The sequence below is a fragment of the Tasmannia lanceolata genome, unplaced genomic scaffold (genome assembly GCF_043159265.1).
Source record: "Tasmannia lanceolata isolate RefF3 unplaced genomic scaffold, GAP_Taslan_0.1 ptg000008l, whole genome shotgun sequence".
NCBI classification, from domain to species: domain Eukaryota; kingdom Viridiplantae; phylum Streptophyta; class Magnoliopsida; order Canellales; family Winteraceae; genus Tasmannia; species Tasmannia lanceolata.
The window spans coordinates 68,725,418-68,749,003 of record NW_027518685.1 but is presented as its reverse complement, the minus strand read 5'-3'; the positions used below and the strand labels follow the sequence as shown (position 1 = coordinate 68,749,003).

The window sequence follows — 23,586 nt, the reverse complement described above, 5'->3', positions numbered from 1 at the left end:
GTTGGAGACCCGTGCGATGCACGGGCGGCTAAAAAAAAAAGCTTTATAACTTTTTTTTTTAAAGAAAAGAAAAACTTTTTAAAAAAGAAAAGAGAAGAAAAAGAAAGAATACGCATTCATAAGGAAGATATAGAGAAAAGTTCAACAGAAAGCCATAAGAAATCCATCTAAAGAGGCAAGACACATATATTTAACCAAAAGTAAAGAATAATTGAAATACATAATAATTGAAATACATAACAAATTTAAGCACGGAAACAAAGGAACTAATAAAATTTTGCCAAATAGATTCTCAACGAATCCGTAAGAAGTGTTCCAATTTTTTCATTGGGTCTAGGTGGAGACCAAAGATCTTGAGCGACCGATCCGGCAGAGCAACTCATGAATCCGAAACAAAATTAGAAATAAAATACCTAACTTTTGAAAGAATGAAGCAAAATAAGCACGGGCAGTTATGAAAAAAAGAAAAGAAAAAAACACAAAAAAATCAGACATTAATAAGAAATTCGCATATAAGCAGATAAAAGGAAAGAAGAAACGAAAGCGAGAAAGAGGAACAGAAACTTGCAGTTTGGCTAACCGATCGAGCTTGCTGCTTGTTCTCTGTAGCCATGGTTCGGATCCCGAGCTTCAGTTTTGGAAAAATCACACAGACGTGCGAGACAGAGAGTTTACCAAAATTTCGAGATTTAGAACCCTAAAGTAGAGTTCGTTTCTTTATATATAATGAAAAAACACTGGCTGTGCAACGTTGCGCAGGAACCCCGCCAACGCACTAAAATACACTAATAGCAGGGGGTGTGGCCATGGTCTGAAACAATCAAATTAATCAGTACATTATACATAACACATATCCCACATTTCACACAACACATGCTGATATTTCATTTACACATCAGAGGATGGTATTTCAGCTCAATTCTAGCATAAATGTGGTAAATGCTGAATAATAAACCATAACTACATCAAGAAATATAATATCATGGCAACTAAATTCTTGTAACCATTTCTTCAAACCGGCATACATCTTAAGAAGCCTTTCATTTTAAGTAGACAAAAGGAAATTCATGGTAGCCAAGTAGAACATTTGTAGACATTATGACCTTTTTTCCCAAAAGAGCCAAGAGACCTTGAGCATAGAAAACACAATCAAATAAAGAAACAATCAAGAATATGAAAGAGGTATATTAAAATTGTTCATAAAATTGAAGGCGCATAATCATACTGAAATCTAAACGAAAATGCCACCTTTGCTCTTCATCATGAGGATTCCCCTCATCAGAAATCTTCATATGAGCCCCTGATTAGGGAGGACTCTGATGATGATGTTTCCCCCCAACCCTTTGGCCATCTTAACATCAATTGGTCCCTTGGGCTTCATAGCAAATCCAATTTGGAAGCTCCTCCATCTGATCTGTCAGGGACACCTCCTCTCATATTGCATGCTAGTCCTCTGGAGTCCCCTTCTTCTCTTTCCTCCTCAGCCAATACAAAGGACACTGCTTCCTCATCCCAAAAGAAGAAAAAGAATAAGAAAAGTAGGAAAAAAGCCAAGGCCATGTTTCAGAATCAAATAGCTGATGAGCAAGATATCTTCATCGGCTACAGTGATAGAGTGAAGAAACACATGACCTCCATTCCGATTGATGGTCCTCTTCCTCCTGAATCAGACCTTCAGCCTGGAGATGTAGAAACCACCAATCCAGTGGGAAAAACCGCCCTTCAACTGAGTCTCTCTCCTCCTTTGTCAGCACCAGTACAGGTATTTCTGTCATGTCTAATTCTGTGAAAGAAAGCATAACTGAAGCATCAAATGCAGAAAAGGCAATACTGGCATCTCCCTCACTGTTGGTCTTAATCCTTGTGCATATGGTCAGGTCTTGGAAACAGCTAATGACTCTTTGGGAGCTCCTCCAAAAAGTCCCTTTGTCAGCACTGATCTATGGACCGAAGGATCTATAAGTTTTCCTAGTACCACTGATGAGATGCTAATACTAAAAAAAGAAAGAAGAGAGAGCTGACTTTTGCCAGCTGAAAGGTCTGATCTGTTCTGCAGCAAGCTAGTACTATGGTAGCTACAACAGCTTCTCCTACTGTCAGATCAACAGGGACAGGGGAAACAAACTATTCCAGCTAAGGACAGTACCTCACTGGCAGTAGTGAAAAGTCTATCTGATGTTGAATTCAGATGTGCTCCGAAAAAACAATAGAAAAAAAAATAGAAAATGAAAAAAAAAATCGAGAATACAGAGAATATAATAGAGAGAGAGAGAGAGAGAGAGGAATTCAAATGTGCTCCGAAAAAACAATAGAAAAATAAATCGAAAATGAAAAAAAAATCCAGAGAAAAAAGATTATACCAAATCAGTGTGGTTTTGGGAGGTTTACCATCAAACCCATGTAAAAAATTTGGAACAACAAAATCAATCAGAAATACACAAACTTCTTATCTCATATTGAGACACCCAAAAAACTACTTTGTCCATTTCAACCAATGGAGATCTCTAGAAACAGGGAAAAAAGTTTATGAGACAATAACTTAGGAATGAGGTAAAAATATCATGACTCTAAAATAATAAAATTTGATTGAATGAAGGATAGGATCTGATTTAATAACAGATTCTTCTAAACATTCAAGATTCTCGTGTACTCAAAAACATATCTATCCAATTTCAATTTCTCAAGTCATGAAAAAAGAAATGCACAAAACATATAAAACCATTTCAGAAAAATCATACTCAAGATAAAAGACCTCATTATTTAGGAGAATTGGGTTAGATGGTTTAAATGAGATCCTTGGGCCCCTTTCAACAACGGAGAATATTTGTAACCACGCCTTAATTCCTACATAATCTATAATTTTGATGTTAAGTGGAACCACTGAATTACATCTTTTAATCCCTAAACCAATTAAAACCCAATTTAGGAATATAAATAGGGGTATTTAAGTAAATAATGAATAAAAGAGATAAAATAGGATCTCTTAGCAAAAATTTAGGAGGTATCCGATCTCCAAATTTGGAGTGGTTGTGCGGCACATCCAAAAATTTGGAGTGTGTGCACACCAATAAGTGGGCCATGTATAAAAAAGAAATATCTTATTCCTTTGTGGTTGTTAATTGATTTAGATAAGAATTAATAAATTAGGGAACTTGCTAACCTTTTCGTAATTGAATAAGAAACAACAGCTAAGAAGGAAAATATATATATATACACGCATATCTTGGCTTCTCTTTCTCTCACGCCCAACTTGTGCAAGTAGAGAGAGAGAGAGAGAGAGAGAGAGAGACGTATTATTTACCACATATAAAGCGAGTTACGCCCCTAAGCCCTACCAAATAGTCCACTAACACAAATAAATAGTCAAAAAAGCGTAAGAAGTAGATTTTAAAAGCAATATAATGGAACCAACAAGAAAGAGGGACACCCATGGTACCATCGATGTCGCCACCTGTGGCACCGCCTCTGCCCTTTCATTTGCCATCTTTACTACCCTTTGCGCTCCCTCAACCCTTTCACGGCTCCAATATTTGGCTCTCTCCAAATATGTGGCTAGCTGTGACTGAGCCTCCGCCAACGTCCCATATGAGTGGTAGCATGCTCCGCTAAATTTGTCAACTTGCTCATGGTACTCTGACCAAGTGTAGTAAATCCCAGGCCGCCTGCCATTAAAGACAACATAGTACTTCTACTTCCCCATACTCACCTAACAAAACGACAACATATCACATCCAAATATATAAGATAAGAATATGACAGTAGGCATGAAATTCCACCACCAAAAGTTTACTACATCCATCAAAAGTAATTAACATCATTACAGATAAGTTAACTACCACCATCACTTTCCTTAATACTACCATAACAAGATAACCACCATCCAAAATAACACAAAGACTGTAAAGTTCATATAACAGTAACTACCACCATAACATCCAACATAAAGTTTATATCACCATAACTACCACCCAAAAAGTGGCATAAAAGTATTCTTCTATGAAATGAAAAGATAGAAGATATGTTGCCCATTGCCATCTCCTCCCTCAACCATCCATCTACTGCCTGATGAAAGGAGTCATCTTCCTTCGGATGTACGACCTCCTCTCGTCCTCCTCGTACCTGATGAAAAGATGCGCTTGAGATGGATTTATTGTGAGGTACTCCGTAGTCCTCAACAAGTTCGCCTGCGAAAAACCACCAACTCTTCTAACAGCTTCGCGAAGCTGTGTAAGATAAGCAAGGGCACTCGAACCTGTGAGGGCATCGACAACCTTGTCCATGCTTGATGACAGACGCGACATGCTGTTCAAATGTGCCCCACCCTGGCGAGTCCTTTCTCATCTTGTACCAACCCGCCTTAAGGGAGATGCCTCACTACCACCATTAATGGGATCTGCTGCCGGAGATGGTGGGCGTTGAGATGTTGGGGTATGGCCATCTGCGAAGTTCTCCCCAATGTTATCAAGACTGACTGGCTGCGAACTTTCTATGGTTGGATCCTCATGCGTCCTAGACTTGGCCCCTTACGCAAATTCATCTCCAAAGATTTTGCACATGTCGTCATGCAAAAATGATGGGTAGTGAAGTGTTTCTTATGTTTTATATGAACCTGTGACAATGAGCATAAAAAATAAGAAGATATTTGATATGATATTACTATAAGAAGATTGTATCTTGAGAGGAAGTGTTTCTTACAACGACGTAGTCATCGTAGACCTCTTTCTCGCAGGTGACCATTTTGGTGTCATCATCCCAACCAAAACCGCTTCTACTAAGGATAATGCAAACATTCTTGTATGTTTCTTTCATAGTCTTTATGCTATTCTTTTTGTGCTCCTTGTTGAGATTGAGGTTGAAAAAGTTATTCATTGCAGTGGTCGCAGCTACGTAAGCAGGTTCCTTAAAACCATTTGGAATTTTGTCATATACAATGTACTTGGAATAAGTGGAATCTTGTCAGCCCTTGTTAATGCATCCGCTAACACTCTCAAGTCAGAAGCCGAACCCTCCCATCCGACTTGGATATACGTGAATTTTAAGTCAAAGTCACAGGCCGCCAAAACATTTTGAGCTATAAAATGCTTACGACAAAACTAGCTAGGTTTTTCTTCAATTGGGACTTTAGCACGTATGTATGTCCCGTCTATTGCTCCGATGTAATCCTTGAATTATGGCATCCACCTTGGATTCCCCTCAATCTGCGATGGTGTCTCACCTGTCGGCGGTTTGATGAAGAAAGCTTGCATACCCAAAATTGCCTTTAGTACTTTGTTGAAATACAACGAAACAGTTGCCCCTGAACGTCTAGCGCATGCTCTAATAGTCCGAACCCTCTGATTATGTGCTACAATATGCAAGAAGATTACAACTTGCTCCTCCACTTTACAATGGATTGTATCTTCCAGGGTTCCGGCCCATTTAAAGATTTCGACAAATTGACAAAAGCAGTTTATGTTCATCCGTAGCAAGTTATGACAATGTTCATGTGATTGGATGACAAAAGTAATGAACATACAACTCGTCAAGTAATTGCTTTCATAAGGAGCTCTAACAAGTCACTGTTCGTAGTACTCTTTACAGAGTACTAACATAGCCGCTGCACCAGCCATTAGTAAGGCGACAACGTGCTTAATGAGGTCATTCCTCTTCTTCAACTCCTATTTTCGAATTAACTTTTTCACCCTATTTGTTTGACGATGAGGCATCCTAATCTATTAGATAAACCAATAAAACATAATAAGATGGATCCCCATCAAATCCAACATAGCAAACCCCTCATTAATACCACCACAAACAAACCCACATTAACACCTCCATGTCAACAGTACAACTAGCAGCTTAGCCATGTAATCACACACAAAAAAGATCAACAACAAGATAATTTTAGTATCACAGACTAATAAAAAACTGTACAAATGATAAACATAGCTGATAATGAAGCAATTAATAGATACACAATTGTAGTTAACCATCACACACAATAATAAGAGTTCACAACCAACGATTCAATCAGAACTAAATACCAAATCGGAAATGAAAAAACTCATATCACAGTTCCAAATTGGAAAAACAATTTTTATTCCAAAACCCAAAATGGATAAACACAGATCAGCCCAAAAAAATTAAAAAAACAGACATCAGCCCAAAAATGAGGGTTCCAAAGCATAGATTACAGCTAAAAACGAGGGTTTTCAAAAAAAATGGCACAAAAAAGAAAAAAAACAACAAAGAACAATGATCCATGAAAAGTTCTAGGGTTTAGAAAGCTTAGACATAGATGAGTAGGGCAAAAAAATGGCAGAAAAAAACTAAAAGGGTTTAGAAACCAAAGATCCAAAAAAAAAATGCAAGGGTTTATAGCAAACCAGAGATTTCATACCTGGGGGTTATAGGCCAACGAAAAAATGCAAGGGTTTACAACAAACCAAAGGGTTTATAAGGCAACGAAAAAATGCAAGGGTTTTTAGCAAACCAAAGATCTCGTTGCTCCATAGCAAACCAGAGATTTCATACCCAATATCCAGAAAAAATCCAAAAAAATGAAAAAAATGAAAAAAAGGAAGAAAGGGTGGACACGTACCTATTCGAGGAGTGGAGGAGAGCTTCGGTCAGAGAAGAAAAAGCAAGGCTTCTCCTTCCAATGGTTGGAGAAGAAAGAGTGTTTTTTTTTTTGCTTCTTCTGTTTCAAGAGAGGTGGGGGTAAGGGCTTTTTTTTTACTTCTTCTGTTTTCGAGAGGAGTGGGTGAGGCGCTAATCGAGGAAAATCCGTGCGAATCCGAGGCTATCGCACGGATTTGTTTTCACGGAAACACCCCATCCACGTCGGATTATTCGGATTCGAGGAGTGGAGGAGAGCTTCGGTCAGAGAAGAAAAAGCAAGGCTTCTCCTTCCAATGGCTGGAGAAGAAAGAGTGTTTTTTTTTTTGCTTCTTATGTTTCAAGAGAGGTGGGGGTAAGGGCTTTTTTTTTTTACTTCTTCTGTTTTCGAGAGGAGTGGGGGAGGCGGTAATCGAGGAAAATCCGTGCGAATCTGAGGCTATCGCACGGATTTGTTTTCACGGAAACACCCCATCCACGTCGGATTATTCGGATTCCACGTTGGAGTTGGGGTTTCTCAGCGCTTTCCGATTACGGGCAACAAAATGACCAAATTAGCCACTTTGCATGGAAATGAGGGCTATTTTATTTTCCGTTCTGTTTCCTTGCTACAACTGAACACACCCATAGAGAAAGTTGCCGAATTTCTTGAGAGAGAGAGAGAGAGAGAGAGAGCAACTTTCCCAAATCTAGCTCTTTCTAGTATAGTTCACGCATATCTCTTTGGAAACGTGGAGAGGTAGAATTCTTTCCAATATAGTACTTCATGTATATCTCTTTGGAAACGTGGAGTGGTAATTTAAATAAAATTTTAATTTTTTCCAAGTAGGATATAAGCCGGATGGGGGAGCTGTCCACGCGGGCGTGAGCAGTGAAACCCCCATCCTGCTATATTATAATAGATTTCTGCAAATGTATTTTTTCATCATTATTCCTTCTGTTCTTTTCTTGATCATCCATTTCTAGGATCTTGACCAGATGGTTACGATGATTAGCTGTGTGTTTTCTGCATGGTTGTAGATCAAGGTGGGTCCATGATGAGCTGATTAGTGATTGAGACGATGGTGTTGTATATATTAGAGATTTTCCCCACTTTTGTAGTTTCCTTTGGATCCCATGCCTGCAACATTGCCTCATGTCGGATGGGGATGAAAATGGTGGATTATAAATGACCTTTAGTGTCCTTATATGGGAAGTGATATATTCGCCCCCTTTTCTTTCTCAGGCCACCCCTCTAATGTATTTACGACTACTCTTTTCAACAGGGGTGGCCAGTGAAAAAAAGGGGCTAGATATCATTTCCCTTCAAAAAGAGAATGTGGAATACACAATTGCTAATTAGTGGGACCACCACCCATGAATGTAAGGTGGGAAACTTAGTGGGTAGTGATTCAGATGGCAGTCTGAAGTGCATAACACGGCATAGATGGATAATTGAAATGGAGATTAAGAGATGACGTTTCATTGAAATTGTGGGTCCTCTTTTCGAGTATATCTGGGAAATGATATTTTTTTCATTCTTTGCCAATATTTTCACCCATTTTTGTTTATCTTTTCCTAGAAAAAGATTGCATTTCCAAACTTTGTTTGATTTTTAAAGTAAACAAAAAGAAGGAAAAAAATACAAGAAAACCGAGTAAGAAATATGCCACCAAACCAATACTCAATTCACGATAGAGTAGAGTACTTGTATTGTCAATGTGCTTCATTTGCGGACACCTCATTGTATGACAATGGGGCATGCCCCACTAGGACATAGTGGGTCCCAACTTAGGTTGATCTAAATCGCCCATTTCATGTTGTGACAAATTGTAATGGTAGATGAACAAAGTGACTCTTTAGAACAAAGAAACAGAACAGAAGGAGAGAGAAAGATAGGCAAGGCACAACGAAGCTTTCTCTAATAGATTCTTTTTCCCCACTTATGCACGTAGCTACACAGAAATAAGTCCCAATAAAATAATACATATGCCACGAACAAGGTCTGCGCCCTGAGTTCAAGACAACAAGTATGCCCTTACATATAGGAAAAGAGAAGAGTGAAAGGGGAGATAATTTTCTTAAAATTGAGACCGCAAGCCTTTCTTTTTGTTAATAGAAAAAAAAGGATATGAAGGCACCACGTCAAATGAAAAGTACCCTTTCATTTTAAAACAGGTCTTTCAACATCTTGATGACCCCAACTATGAAAACTTTCAAGGAGCCAAGAGGATTTTTTGAGACATTTTTCTTCTTAGTAATCAGCATAGATTCTTCGATATGTTCGGGCACAAAGATTATGGACTACATTATGGCACACAAAATGCGTAGATATTCATGTAGAAAGGTATACCGACGTAGGCTAGTCTAGTCACTCCGATAAGTGCCAATTTGTAACTAGTTTTTGTGTGCTTGTGAATGGCTACACTGTATCATTGAGCACATGAATGCAACAAACGGGATTTACGTGAATACAACATCTCCTACACGAACTGCATTTGAAGTTGCCTATATGACCTCTTTTGTGCAACAATCGAAGTGCAATCAGGATGTCCCAAAGTATCATTCATCGTGCTAGAACCAAATACATCAAGATTCACAACTACTTTGTTCAAAAGTTAGTTGGCAGCAGTGGAATGCTTCCTTTAAATGTATCTAGTCAAGATCCGCTTACCGATGCATTCACAAAAGGGGGCAACTCAGACCGACATCATAACCTGATTAGCAAGCTGAGAATGTTTAAAGGAACATTTCAGCTTGAGGAAGGTAAAAAAATACAACAAAGGAGTATTTTAGATATTTTACGAGGTATTGTATATAATCGTTGTATGTCTTACTTTCGAAATTAATGAGTCACTGCCCACGTGTGATGGTATCTCTATTCTGTTCTCCTTCACAGTATCATGTTATCTAATTTTACTTACCACATGCTTTGGTCCTATGCTAACGTATCAGATTACCAGCTCAAGTTCTTGTACTTCTAGCAAACTTAAACAATCAAAGGGGCAGTAAAGAATACACCACTGACCACACCTCTCTCAATCAACTTTCTAGGCTATGTGTGAAATAGAAAAAACTACTACGCGACCTGTGTGGCTGCCTGCAAATACAAGAAAACAAGGCCATAGTCGCCTATTGGCACAATTAGTTTTTTTTAATATAGAATGGTTAATGCCTTATTAAGAGAAGGCATTACCCAACGACTGAGATGGTTTAAAGGCACAATCCATTGACAAAGACAACATGAAAAGAAGAAAGGATGTAGGGTAGAAGTAACAAAAAACAAAGAAAATCCACAAAAGATTATTTGCCACCAAACTATACACTCTCACGCTGCTAAGTTATATGAAAATGGGGTCTCCTCTCAGCTAACCCTCGACACTAGCAAATCAGCCTTTGTATTAGCCAATCTCCATACATATTGAATCTCGGTATCAAGTCCTTCCAAAGAATCCCGAATCTCCTCTACGGCATCCACGAAGCTCCATGGGTAGTTATCTCGTCTCTCACCCATTTGTCCACATTGAGGGAGTTTCCTTCAATGATCATATGTTGAATCTGCTCCTAAGAAGCGTATTGAATATCACTAAGAAGCATCATAGCCTCGTCCTTGATAGCATCCCTATTACCAGTTGGGCTTGAAAAAGCCCAAATTACCTCTTTGTTTGCATTTCTCAACAGCTCCCCAATGCATGTCAGACCAAGATTACCAATACTTGAACCATCAAAGTACAGTCTTAACCGACGAGGTTGAGGGGTTCATTGGGCTCGGGGCACTCCGAGTGAATGCTGCTTAGCCTAATCACCTCCCACAACCTATGCAAAGATGTTATCGAAACTCCACTGAACATAGAGAGGACTGATGCCCACCGAACAATTACAGAGAAAATTTTTCTGTAAACTTCGCATGCCTCTGAAAGTACCTTTAAAGAACTCTCATGTTTCTTTCCTTCCATACTGGGAAGAAAGTGGCAGCCAGGAATAGGGTTTATAAAGTCCTACATCTAGAGGGCCAAGGGGCAAAACTCCATGATTCAATATGATCAGGGAGAACCGAACAAACTCTAAAGAGACACGGACAAATTACCACAACTCATGAGTAAATTGGCAATGAAGAAGGCGGTCAACGGACTCGACGTCTGAAAGACAAATGGAAGAATGGTTAACCATAATATTTTGTGTATTATTAAGGTGATTAACAGTGAGGATCTTATGAAAACGAGTGGGCAAAATAGAATGCATTAATTCTCGAAGGGGTTTTAATTTCCCAAACTAGCTGTGCTAGTGATGAATTATGACTCAGGACCAAGTGTCTATAGAAAGATTTGGGGGACAACGTGCCCATTGAGATCCATTGCCAAACTCTTTTGTCTTTTTCGTCACGTTTTATTTAGATTGAGTTAATTCTTCATTGAGAGGATGTAATTTCTCTCATTTCTTGCTCAAAGAAATTCCTCCTGAATATGAAATTCCAATCTACTATATCTTTTTCGTCGCGAGATACCACCTTAAATAATGTTGGACAGTCCTACATTAATGTTCCATCCCCACACAAGTTATCTATCCAGAATCTAATCATTTCCCCATCTCCTATCCTTAATCATAATCCTTTTTGAATGAGACTCTAGAATTTCATAATAGAGCGTTAGGCTATTTTCTTCCTTATTGTTCCATATAAAAATGATTACTGCAACCCTTAATTACTTGCATCCAGAGTGATCAAACGATAGTTTCTATTTTCTTCCTTATTGTTCCATGGCGGGTTAACCCGATACTGTAGCTTTGAAATTCCCAGTCCCTGTAACACCCTCTCCCCCCCCCCCCTCCCCCCACACGCACCCACCCACCCACGCAACACACACACACACACCAAACCACCAATTTGGTGTAGTTCACTCTTTGACCAGGTATTGCTTCAATGCATCTGATTACTACCTTAAGATTTTTTTTAAAAACTTGTACAGGCTAAATAATACTGTGTTATCTGCATATCAGCACAATTAGCACTGCTAAAAATGTATATGTTCGACAGTCTAGTCTGATCAGATGTAGCATAATTATGTTCTTATATTAAATTATTTATGTCAAATATTTAGTAGATAATATATGCGTCTGTGATATGGACATATACACCGTAAAGACTACAAGAATCGCAACCTTCCCAAAGAACTAAGATGAAAGTCTAATACAAAAAGAAAAATGCAACACTAGCAACATAAACTCTAAAATTTAGAATCTTGAAAACACCAAGTTAGTTAAGCTTAAGCAATAGGCATGGAATCAACCCACCTAAATATATTCCCAAAGCAGCTAATTGAAGACTAGTTTCAAGAAGGAAACAGCAATACAAATTTGAAAAGCCAAAGCAAAGAACTAGCCCACCAAATATTATAATCTTAAAGCAGCTAATTAAACAATAGTTTCAAGAAGAAAACACCAATCTAAAACAAAAGATCTTTCAAGAGAAAAATTACTTTTTATACCCTTCATCAATTAATTCACAGCAAAGGCCATATGGGTATTCTTCAAATGAGGGTTTGAGAAATGAAAGAAAATCTGACCTGGGAATTCTTCAAATGAGGCTTAGCTTCTGTTTTATAAAGCTTATTAGCAGTCTCTTCAAATGAGGGTTTGAGAGGGAGAGATTTCTCAACCCAAACCCCATTAACTAAAGAGATACGGGGCCCACCACTCTGAGATGCGTCAGTGAAGATGGGAGCAACGAGCTGAGAAGAGAGGGAGTTGAGTTCAAGGGTTTTTCCCTTCGACATGGATCAATGATGGAGAAAACACGAGATTGGTCCCTTCTTTCAACAGGATGTGTTTTGCTATTCTCAGAGAAAAATCTGTTTGGTTGCCGATTGATTTTCTTAGATCCATTGCCGGAAATTTTCAGAGGGTTTAGAATCAAAGCAAAACGGTCTTGTATTTAGCTTGCTCCTTTATGTCACTCTGTTTTTTAAAGGAAAATAAGGGAGTAAAAAAAGGTAGACTAATGATATTGGCACCATCATGTTTTGATAATTATACGAACTCACCTTGTCTTTTATAATTTAAGTATCTATCAAATGTTACACAGTTCCCAAAAGGCTCTCAATAGCCCATTTGAAAAAGACAAGCTGGGTTTGTGCAATTATTAAAATATGGTAGTGCCGTCGTCATCAGCCGAAAAGAAAGGAGGATTTATCTGGAATATAACTTCGAAAGTGTCCCTTTACCAAGGGGGAAGAGCTCCTCGATTGGTGGACAGTGGTACTGATTATGGGCAGTAATTTATGTCTTCACTTAAAGTTATTTTCAAATCAATAGGGCAGTGATATACCCTTCCCCCTTCGGCTCAACAATTAATTTGTGGAGATCTTTGAACAAGGTAGGCCCCACGCATATTTTTCAAAATGATCTGTATGCCCACAGCATAGGACGATCGAAACCGTCCATTTGATGGACCACAACGTAAATAGGTTGCGCCTCAAAATATCATTTCCATAGGATGATCCTAGCCCTCCGATCTAAACAGAAACGGCATATTATGAAAACCCCTATAGAGTGGAGGGTTGCGATCATCCTATGGAAATGATTTTGGGGGCACAACCTATTTTTGTTGTGGACCATCAAATGGACGGCTTGGATCATCCTATGGTGTGGTCCTGCAGTAACATTAAAGCCGAATTGTAGGCCCCACCCATATTTTTCAAAATGAAGTGCACGGTCCATACCATAGGATGTTCTGAGCTGTCCATTTGATGGGCCGCAATGTAAATAGGTCGTGCTCCAAAATCATTTCCATAGGATGATCGCAACCCTCTGATCTATAGAGGTTTCCATAATATGCGGTTTCTCATTTGATCAAAGGACTAGGATCATCCTGGGGAAATGATTTTTGGGACACAACCTATTGACGGTGTGGCCCATCAAATGGACACTTTGGAGCATCCTATGGTGTGGGCTGTACATTTCATTTTGAAAAACAAGGGTGGATATCCATACCTTATCTAGTATGGTTTTCTTAGCGTGGAGATCCACACCTAAGACATACTTTCATTGTAGTTATCCACACTAGAACATATGATAGCCATCCTCACTAACTTACCTTTCTCAGTGAGTCTATCCGCACTTTATAAAATACTCAGGTGTTCACACTACTGTTATTTTTCAGTGTGATTATCCATACTAATAACATTTTAAGTATAGCTATTCAATATAGTACATATTATCAGTGTGACTATTTACATTTATGGTAAGGGTGCAACTCAGGCAGGCTCAAAACCCGGAAAAAAGTTGGGTTGGGTTGAGTTCAAGTCAGGTTGAGGTTGGGTTTTCGAGTTCGGGTTGGGTTTGGGTTGACGGCTTGCTCAACCCAACCCGAGTTCAACCCGACATATTAAAAAAAAAATAATAATAAATTTAAGCTTAAAATCTCGGGTTGGGTCGGGTTGAACTCGGGTTCGGGTTCGGGTTGGCAAAACAGATTCCTCGGGTCGGGTCGGGTTGAGTAAATGGTTGCTCGGGTCGGGTTCGGGTTGGCCTCAACCCAACCCGAGTTGCACCCTTAATTTATAGGGTTTTCTTCTGTAAATGCAGCTTTCGACAGCTATGGTGAAAATTTTACTCCCTAGCTGCTTCTAGGATTTTACTAATCAATGGCGAAAATGAAGTAATTGATCGCAAGAAAGTAATGTAAGAATCAAATGGTAATAAAAGTGACTTATCGATTGAGTTGAGGCATGAATATGGAATCAAACGGCATCGGCTGTGCAGGATTTTATGACTTAGACTCTACTTAAAAATATGGGTTCTAAATAACTATTTATTCGTCCTCGTGATGGTATGGTGATGCGGGCATTCATACTAAATTGTTCTAATGCCATTTGTAGGGCTGCAACTCGAGCCGGGTTTTACCCGACCCGCATCGACCCGACCCGAAAATACCCTGGGTTGGGTTCAGGTTTCATGGGTTTCGGGTCGAGCCGGGTTTAGCATTCAAAAGCCCGCATGAATCTTGGGTCGAGCCGGGTTTGAAGGGGCCCAGCCCGACCCGACCCGACCCGAGTTGCATAAGTTATAGTATGTACATTTTTTTCTATTGTTAGTAAAAGTTAAAAGTGAAAACCCACGCACCCACTGTTACTGTATGTGAGTGTAATTTCTGCTTCTATGAGTTGAGTTGATTCAAGTGTTTGATTCAGCATTGTTTGATTGTAATTACAGCATTGTTTGATTCAAGTGTAATGTGAGTGTAATTACATCATTGTTTGATTCAAGTGTAATGTGAGTGTAATTTCTGCTTCTATGAGTTGAGTTGCCTTGCCAAACAAGAATTTTCCTTTAAAAATTGCGTCAACGTGAAAAAACCCGACCCGACCCGAACCGACCCGAGATTTATCATGGGTAGGGCCGGGTTTGGGAATCATGGGTTTTCCGAAAAAAAACCCGACCCGACCCGACCCGAGATATTTCTCGGGTAGGGTTGGGCTCTCCAAAACCCGACCCGCCCGACCCGAGTTGCAGCCCTATTCATTTGTGATTGCATGATGGTATGTGATCATGAATAGCTAAAAGATTGAGATCCTAACTCTAGAATGCTTTCACTCTTTATTGAATTAAGCCTAATTGAATAAAACTGACCAGATAGACATGTAATTGAACATAGAAAATCCATCATTGTATCCACCATTCTATCTAGGGCTGCAACTCGAGCCGGGTTTTACCCGACCCGCATCGACCCGACCCGAAAATAGCTTGGGTCGGGTTCAGGTTTCATGGGTTTCGGGTCGAGCCGGGTTCAGCATTCAAAAGCCCGCATGAATCTCGGGTCGAGCCGGGTTTGAAGGGGCCCGACCCAACCCGACCCGAGTTACATAAGTTATAGTATGTGCATTTTTTTCTATTGTTAGTTAAAAGTTAAAGGGATAATTACATTTACACCCCCTCTAGTTTCTGACACATCCACTTCCACCCCTATAGTTTAAAACGTGACAAATACACCCTTGTAGTTTCAATTTGTTTAAGATAGGCCCCCTCAGCTGAAGGTTCGTCCATAGATTGAAGGCTTAGGATGATCCGATGGAGCTGATTTTTTGGGCACACCCTATCTATGTCAGGACCCATCAAATGAACGCTTTGGATCATCCAAACAATGTGGGCCCACATTATTTGGATATTTTTTGGTAGTGTTTGGATTCGGGTAGGGGCCCACATTATTTGGATGATCCAAAGCGTTCATTTGATGGGTCCTGACATAGATGGGTGTGCCCAAAAAATCAGCTCCATCGGATCATCCTAACCCTTCAATCTATGGACGAACCTTCAGCTGAGGGGGCAAACCTTAAACAAATTGAAACTACAGGGGTGTATTTGTCACGTTTTAAACTACAGGGGTAGAAGTGGATGTGTCAGAAACTAGAGGGGGTGTAAATGTAATTATTCCAAAGTTAAAAGTGAAAACCCACGCACCCACTATTACTGTATGTGAGTGTAATTTCTGCTTCTATGAGTTGAGTTGATTCAAGTGTTTGATTTGTTTGATTGTAATTACAACATTGTTTGATTACAACATTGTTTGATTCAAGTGTGATGTGAGTGTAATTACATCAATGTTTGATTCAAGTGTAATGTGAGTGTAATTTCCGCTTCTATAAGTTGAGTTGCCTTGCCAAACAAGAATTTTCCTTAAAAATTTGCGTCAACGTGAAAAAACCCGACCCGACCCGAACCGACCCGAGATTTATCATGGGTAGGGCCGGGTTTGGGAATCGTGGGTTTTCCGAAAAAAAAACCCGACCCGACCCGACCCGAAATATTTCTCGGGTAGGGTTGGGTTCTCCAAAACCCGACCCGCCAGACCCGAGTTGCAGCCCTAATTCTATCTATCCAATGTGAATTTAACAAATTTTTTTGGCTACATCTGATTCCATCTAAGGCTCTCCACCGCCCTCTCTCTCTCATAAAGAATCAGGCCCGTTTCCTCCGACTCAGAGCCAAATCGACCTGGCCGTCAGAAGCAGGAGAAACCTGTGTTCGTGTGGTGACTGGCTCTCTCATGTATGCACTCAAGGTGTTTGAGATAAGGCCTGTTCTACATTCTCATAATTAAAGTCTTATAGAGACCTTTGTGTTAAACTTCTTTTGAGTATAGATTAAAAACTTTGTCAGGGTTTTAATTAATATTCAGCTAGTGAGCCTTTTTACCTTCACTTTTCATGGTTGATGGCAGCTGAAATCTGCTATCTTGATATAGGAGTTGTTACAAATTGATTTTTTTTATGTGAGTTACCAAACGTGATTCGGTTTTTTAAAATCACAATCAGAATTAAAAACAAAATCAAAATCAAGAAACAGAATTAGAATTGTTGCCAAACGCACCCTCAGTTCCTGATGCAATAATGGAAATTTACTACTGAAAACGCAGCAAATACACTTATAGATATAACTAAATATGGGCTTATTGTTGTAGTGACTACTCCTAAGATATATTTTTTTTTAAAGTTCACAATCCAAAAGTAGGGGAAAATTTCTAGAGATCAAGTGTTATTTAACTCAGCTCCACAAGAACGCAGGAACTCTCTCTTGGAAGGACGAAGGAATGCTCTCATACATTGGATTCTCTTATACAACGTTCTGAATTTTATTGTACATGGATTCATGGAATTTTTTTATATATATCTAATTGTATTGATTTGAGTGCGATAAATAGGCCTCAAATTATGGAATATGGATAGTTTCCTTAATTTCGAAATTACAGAATTTTGGATAGTTTTGATAGACTTTCAACCAACTTTTGAAATTACAATTTGCAGTAATTAGAGTTTCTCATACGCAATGGGTTTCTGCGAAATTGCCTAGCCAAAAATATTTTTTCAGCTAAATATGGATCTTTGCTTCTTTTTCTTTTGTTGATCATCCATTTGTACGGTCTTAATTAGATGGTTAGGGTCATTGGCTCTGTGTGCTTTTGGATGGTTCCAAGCCAAGGTGGGCCTATGACAATGTGACCGTCCAGATTGACCAAAGGTGAGTTTTAAAGTTAGTCTCCACAGTTTCTTTACATAATTATTTTGGGAAATGATATTTTTTTTTTGAAATAGCATTTTGGGAAATGATATTATAACCCCCTTTTCTACCTTGGTCACACCCCTTCTATTGTATTTAGCCATTTAGGACCTAGGACTTAAATTTCGGTTTCGGGGTTAATTTCGGTCCTCACCGAAACCAAAATTTCAGCTGAAATCCTGAAATTTCAGCCGAAATTCGATAAAGGAACTTGAAATTTCATTTTTTTTACCGAAATTTCGGTAATTCAGCTGAAATTTGGTAAAGAATTTAAAAATTAATATTTTATCCAAAATTTCATCGAAATTACCGAAATTTCCAAAATTTCGGCCCTTTTGATTTCGGTCTTGACCGCGGCCGAAATTTAAAACCTTGTTTAGGATTACTCTTTTTTCACTAGAAGGGTGTGGCCCAAGGACGAAAAGGGGGTGAAAATATCACTTCGCTTAAAAAAAATATGGGATGCACCAAATGCTAGTTATTGGGACTATCATCCGTGAGGGTAAGATGAAGGCAATATAAAAAGTGATGGGGGTTGCTAGCAAGACGGGATCCTGTGCTGAAAAAAGCACAAGATCCTCTATCGTTACACGTGCGCAAGAGACAAAAAGAGAGAGCGTGCATCCCCACAAAGACACCCACTCGCCGTTGCATAAACATCCTTTCTTCAAACTAATCTTGAACGAAGAAAGAGTGGTGAGGAGGCAGAACTGGGAAGCTAACAAGGTGGTGGGCATCCAGCTGGTGGGGGAAATGATTGCTAGCAGAAAAATTCCTAGATTCTTGGATCGGATTCCGGAGGATCTCCTCATTGAAATGTCGGATTTCCAATACCAGCACATCCTTGAGGAGTTGGAGAACTGCTCGGCTTAGGTGAGCCGTCTAAAGATGAGTTGCTGCTAGACTTTTCTGAAAGTAGGTGGTTTCCATAGCGTTAGGGACGTTGTCAGAATCTTAGGTCTTTTTGGTAACATAAGTACACTTGCGGAGGTTTAGACGTAGTCTTTGGGTATTCGAGGTCATACTTTAGGATACCTTTTGTTCTTTTTGGTAACATAAGAAAAATAGCTAATGATTTTTCTTTTCATAGAATTGGCGGATAGTGCCATTTTATTTTGTGATCATTTGAAGAGCCAAATGAGAATTTCATTTCATCATGATTTCCTGCTGTAGATTTCCTTTGTAGCTGATTATAGTCTTTTAATTTCCTAAAAAAAAAGGGGTAGCATTTTCATGATATGTGATGAGTGAATAATATTCTTAATTCAATAGGTTATACATTTTTGTGTCTTATTAGTTCATCAAGCCTTGAGTGAATGGGCTAAAATTGATCTGTTGTTTGTATTCCTTTTTGTTATTTCAATAGTTAACCACCGTAACCTTGGTCTTTGTAAAGCTCAAGATGAATAGAGAAGGTGTAAAATTTGTGTGCCTTGTTGATCCGTTTAACATACTACTTGTGGTGGCACGAAGTTTACAAGCTTCAGTTGGTAGGAAATAGCTATCGTTTTGATAAGTACATGAAATTGGCTTGTTCTTAAATGGATATATACTTTATTACAACAACTTTATCACATAATTTGCATGCTAACTGACCTGACTTTAAGTTCGCACTAGGTGAAATGCTTAAAACATTAACCATAATTAAGAGAGACATTTATAGAAATATTGGCTTGTGTTCTTGACTCCATATGTGTAGAGGACTACTTGAATGGATTTTAGGTTGCTTGAATGACAAATTCTTCAATTGGATAGATGGATTGATGATTTGGGAGGGTATATCTGACCTATTATATTCAATTTGTTCCATGATTGTTGTGAATTAAAATTATATGTGATTTCCTTTCTATTAACTTGTTCCAATTTAATCATCCATGGTATGTCATGATAATATGTTCATATTGTCTGTGTAAAGTATTACCCTTCTTCATTCTATAGAAATGAATGGTTTAGACCATTGATTTTATTCTATCTTATCCGCATTCTCTTTTGCAAACAGATTATGTTCAATTAGAGTTAGTTCCATTTCATTTGTTTTCTAAAACTAGTTATCATTTGTCATTTAAGGTAGATGATGTTTACATTTTTTTTGAAATCTGTATCAATATTTAAACTTTAGGGGTCTGAGGAAAATGTGTCTATTTGATGATTATTGGTCAGTTGTACATTTCATTGAAATCATGTGTTTACTTTTCTTTAGGAACTTGAGGCATGTTTTGGGTGTTCCATGTATTTCATTTTCAGGAGGTTTTTCAGAAGAATATAAAGGCATGTGTATACTCAATGGATTGGATAACAGGTGGTAGTTATCGAAATAGAGCAATATTTACTCTAACTTTCATAATGATGTTATTATATCTTAGGCAATCATATGTAATCTGTTCATCTTTTTCAAGGTAATTGTAACCTTCCTCGAATTCTTAGTTGTCCTATGAAGTCTACTTTGGTTTAGGATTTATCCAAGAAATCTGTTAGTCTTTCCAATTTGTTTAGGGCAATGAAAGAGTCATCTAGATCCCCCTCTAGGAGACATGGTTTGTCTCTATAGTAAGTTACTCTTTAGGAAACAAGCTCTGTCTCATTAGAAAAAGTACCCTCCTTTAGGAGACTATCTAAGTCTCATAACTTGCACCCCTAACTAAGTTAAAGACTAGCTTAGTCTTTTAGTTGCCCTATGCTAGTTATCATTATAAGGGCAATGATAGGGATACTTGGAGCCCATCCCTGTGTCTAGGAGACTTGTTCAGTCTCACTAGCACCCTTCTTTGTCTCCTCTTCTTCTAGGAGACTTGCTTTAGTCTAGTTAGCACTTCCTTTAGAGCTTATAGACTAGGAGTTAGCCCCATAGAATAGGAGTCTACCCTCTAGTTAGGAGTCAGTTCTTCAGTAGGATTCTGTCCTACTATCATAGAGAGTTAGGATTTTGTCCTACTTTCATAGAGTCATAGGATTCTGTCCTATTGTCATAGAGTCATAGGATTTTGTCATACCCTTGCAAAGTTTAGGAGCATGTCCTACCCTTGCAGACTTTAGGAGTCTGTCCTACCCTTGCAGAGTTTAGGAGTCTATCCTACCTTGACAGACTTTAGGAGTCTGTCCTACCCTTATAAAGTATAGGAGTCTGTCCTTTCTTTTAGGAGTCTGTTCCATGATTCAAACCTAAATTCCCAAGATCTAGAGCTTAGCCTCAATATCCAACTCTGGAATTCGAAGGATGAGGAACAATGTAAGCGAAAAAAAAATCTAAACTAGTATATGGATCTTGCCCAAGGAATTGAAATTAGAAGGAAACTCAGTTTCCTAATGTAATAATGGAAATATACTATGAAAACACGGCAAATATACTTAAAGATATAACTAAATATGAGCTTATTGTTGTAGTGACTACTCCTGAGATTTGTTTTTTCTACAATTCACAATCCAAAAATGGGGAAACATTTCTAAAGATTGAGTGTTATTTAACTCCGTTCCATAAGAACGCAGGCACTTTCTATCCTAGAAGGATGAAGGAATGCTCTTATACATTGAATTCTCTTGTACAACGTTCTGAATTTTATTGTACATGGAATTTTCTTATATATCTAATTGTATTGATTTGACTGCAATATATAGGCCTCAAATTATGGCATATGGATGGTTTTAGTCTATGTGGGACTAAACATCATATAATATATATGTAAAACAGAATCCTGAACGACATGGGGGCACCACATGGCACCCCTTCTATACCCACCTTCCTTTCTCCATAGAATTCACGATTAGAAAAAAGTAGCTATTTTTTTGCCTAAATATTCTACGGGAATAAAATACATGCAAATTGGTAGGGTTTAAGAAAATAGAAACAAAAGAGTCCTCCAGCTGTGGGATTTTAGGAAATAGAAAGAAAAAAAAAATTGATGATAGTATCCAGTTTCCATAGGGGTGAACCAACCTTTTGGGTATGTGTATTGTGTAACACTCAAATTAAGGCCCCCCCAATTACAAACACGTTAGTGGAGGATATTTCTTAAGATTTAATTTAAGATTTATCTCTAAGTTGCCATCTTAGTTGGTTTAGTATAAAAGGCCCGTGCATAGCACGGGTCCGCAACTAGTTCTACCTTAATTTCGAAATTGCATAATTTTGGAAAGTTCTGCTAGAGTTTCAACCAACTTTTGAAATTTGCAGTATAAAGAGTTTCTCACATGTAAAACCAGGTGGGTTGTCCTCATTATCAAAACATTGTCGTGGAGATATCAGTCCCACCAGTTTTAAATATGCAGTTTATAAGAAGGCTATTGATTTTGGCACTACTGTGTTTTGATATTTGCACTAAGTTACCTTGTCTTTTATTTCATAATTTGCTTCTATAGCATTTTTTGAAATTCTGATAGCCATTGACAGCTGGTTGAATAGTACAAGACAATGTGAGTTAGTGAAATTATCAAAACATTTTCCCAACATAAATCTTTCTTGTATGCATGCATTACAATATGTATATGCCATCTATCTTGTTCAATCTGGACCAAATCATCATGGCCTGGTTTGGATTGCAGGAATTTTAGGAAAAATGAAAGGAAACACTTATCCAATTTTTCCTTCTTTTCCATTGTTTGATTTTATATGAAAAAAATAACTTGAACCTGTTCAATTTTTGGTGAAAAACAAACTTTCAATTTATGATGTATTTTTCTAAATAAGCCGTAACCATATCATTTTCCTCTATTTTCCTGAAAGGAAAGAATTCCTGCAATCCGAACAGAGCCTATATTCAAACAAATCCTCACGGTCACTTTTGTGGATAATCCATTGGTAGGGTTTGACGGGATTAGTATCAAACAAATCCTAACAGCTCTGTAGTTTTTCTAGCAATTTTCATATAAGTAATATAAAACTTCGAGATTTTTCCCTCGCAGCGAGAGCAATTTATTGTTTAGTAATAAATGAAATGGGTTTTGGGTTTCTATGTCTTGTTCATTTTTCTTGTAGGTTTATGTGGCTTGAAGAGACTCACGCAACTAGATCTCAGCGATAACAATCTTCACGATCAAAGTCTTCCATCATGTCTAGGCAACCTCTCCTCCCTTCAAACCCTGGATTTATCAGAGAATAATCTGACATTCACATTTGGCATCTCAACAGGTACGGGGCAGTAGCATTTCCTCACCCAAAATGATGATGTGTGAAGTATTTTTTGACAGGATTTTGTTATTTTTTTGACATAATACTACCCGCTTTATGAAAAGTAAACTATACATTTAATAAAAAAAATGGGAAATGATATTCCCACCCCCTCTTTTAACATCTTTGGATCTCACAAGTCAAGTCACAACACAGAGACAGCCAATACAATGTATATCATCTCCACATGTTTACAGGACTAATTATGTTATTACTTTGACTGGTCATGGTTGGGCCCAGACCGGTCTGGAGAAACTTCCTCCAGCCCCTCTAATAGCAAGGGGTGTGGAAATATCAAATCCATGTCTGAAAAAAATAAACATGGCATTGATATTTACACACCCCTTGCTATTAGAGGGGCTAGAGGAAGTTCCTCCGGACCGTCTGGAGCCAAGTTTTGTTCCATGGTTAGGATCAAGCTTAGCGTCAACATTAAGTTCCACATATGGTCAGGGGTGTAATCAAGACCGTTGATCAAGTGGACCATCATGAGGCAACCCATATTGTCCAAGTCTTATTCCTAACTGAGATCCCATTTTTCAGATTAAGGCCTCTAAATATCAAAGCTTTAGCTTCTTTTAGTAGGATCCTTAAAACAAGGCTTGATTGGTTAGCATCTCCGTATTTTTTTAGCATATTCCTTCACGATTGTCTCAAACATAACAGAATGTTATTTCATTTTCCTAAGAAGAGGGATATTTTTGTCTTAAAAAATAATTATGACTGTAACCATACACACAAAACAGAGCATAGCAACCTCCCTAAATATTTTTGTTATGTTATTCTATGTTTTCCAAGGG

At 38.3% G+C, this 23,586-nt stretch overlaps 1 long non-coding RNA gene across 1 annotated transcript; it reads right to left on the bottom strand.

Moving 5' to 3' along the window:
* Positions 1 to 812: 812 nt before the first annotated feature.
* LOC143885530 (uncharacterized) lies at positions 813 to 12,323 on the bottom strand. Its single transcript, XR_013253394.1, has 2 exons — positions 12,138 to 12,323; positions 813 to 1,783 (listed from the first exon to the last, which is right to left on the bottom strand). It is a non-coding gene; the product is annotated as an uncharacterized LOC143885530 (long non-coding RNA).
* Between the last annotated feature and the right edge of the window lie 11,263 nt (positions 12,324 to 23,586).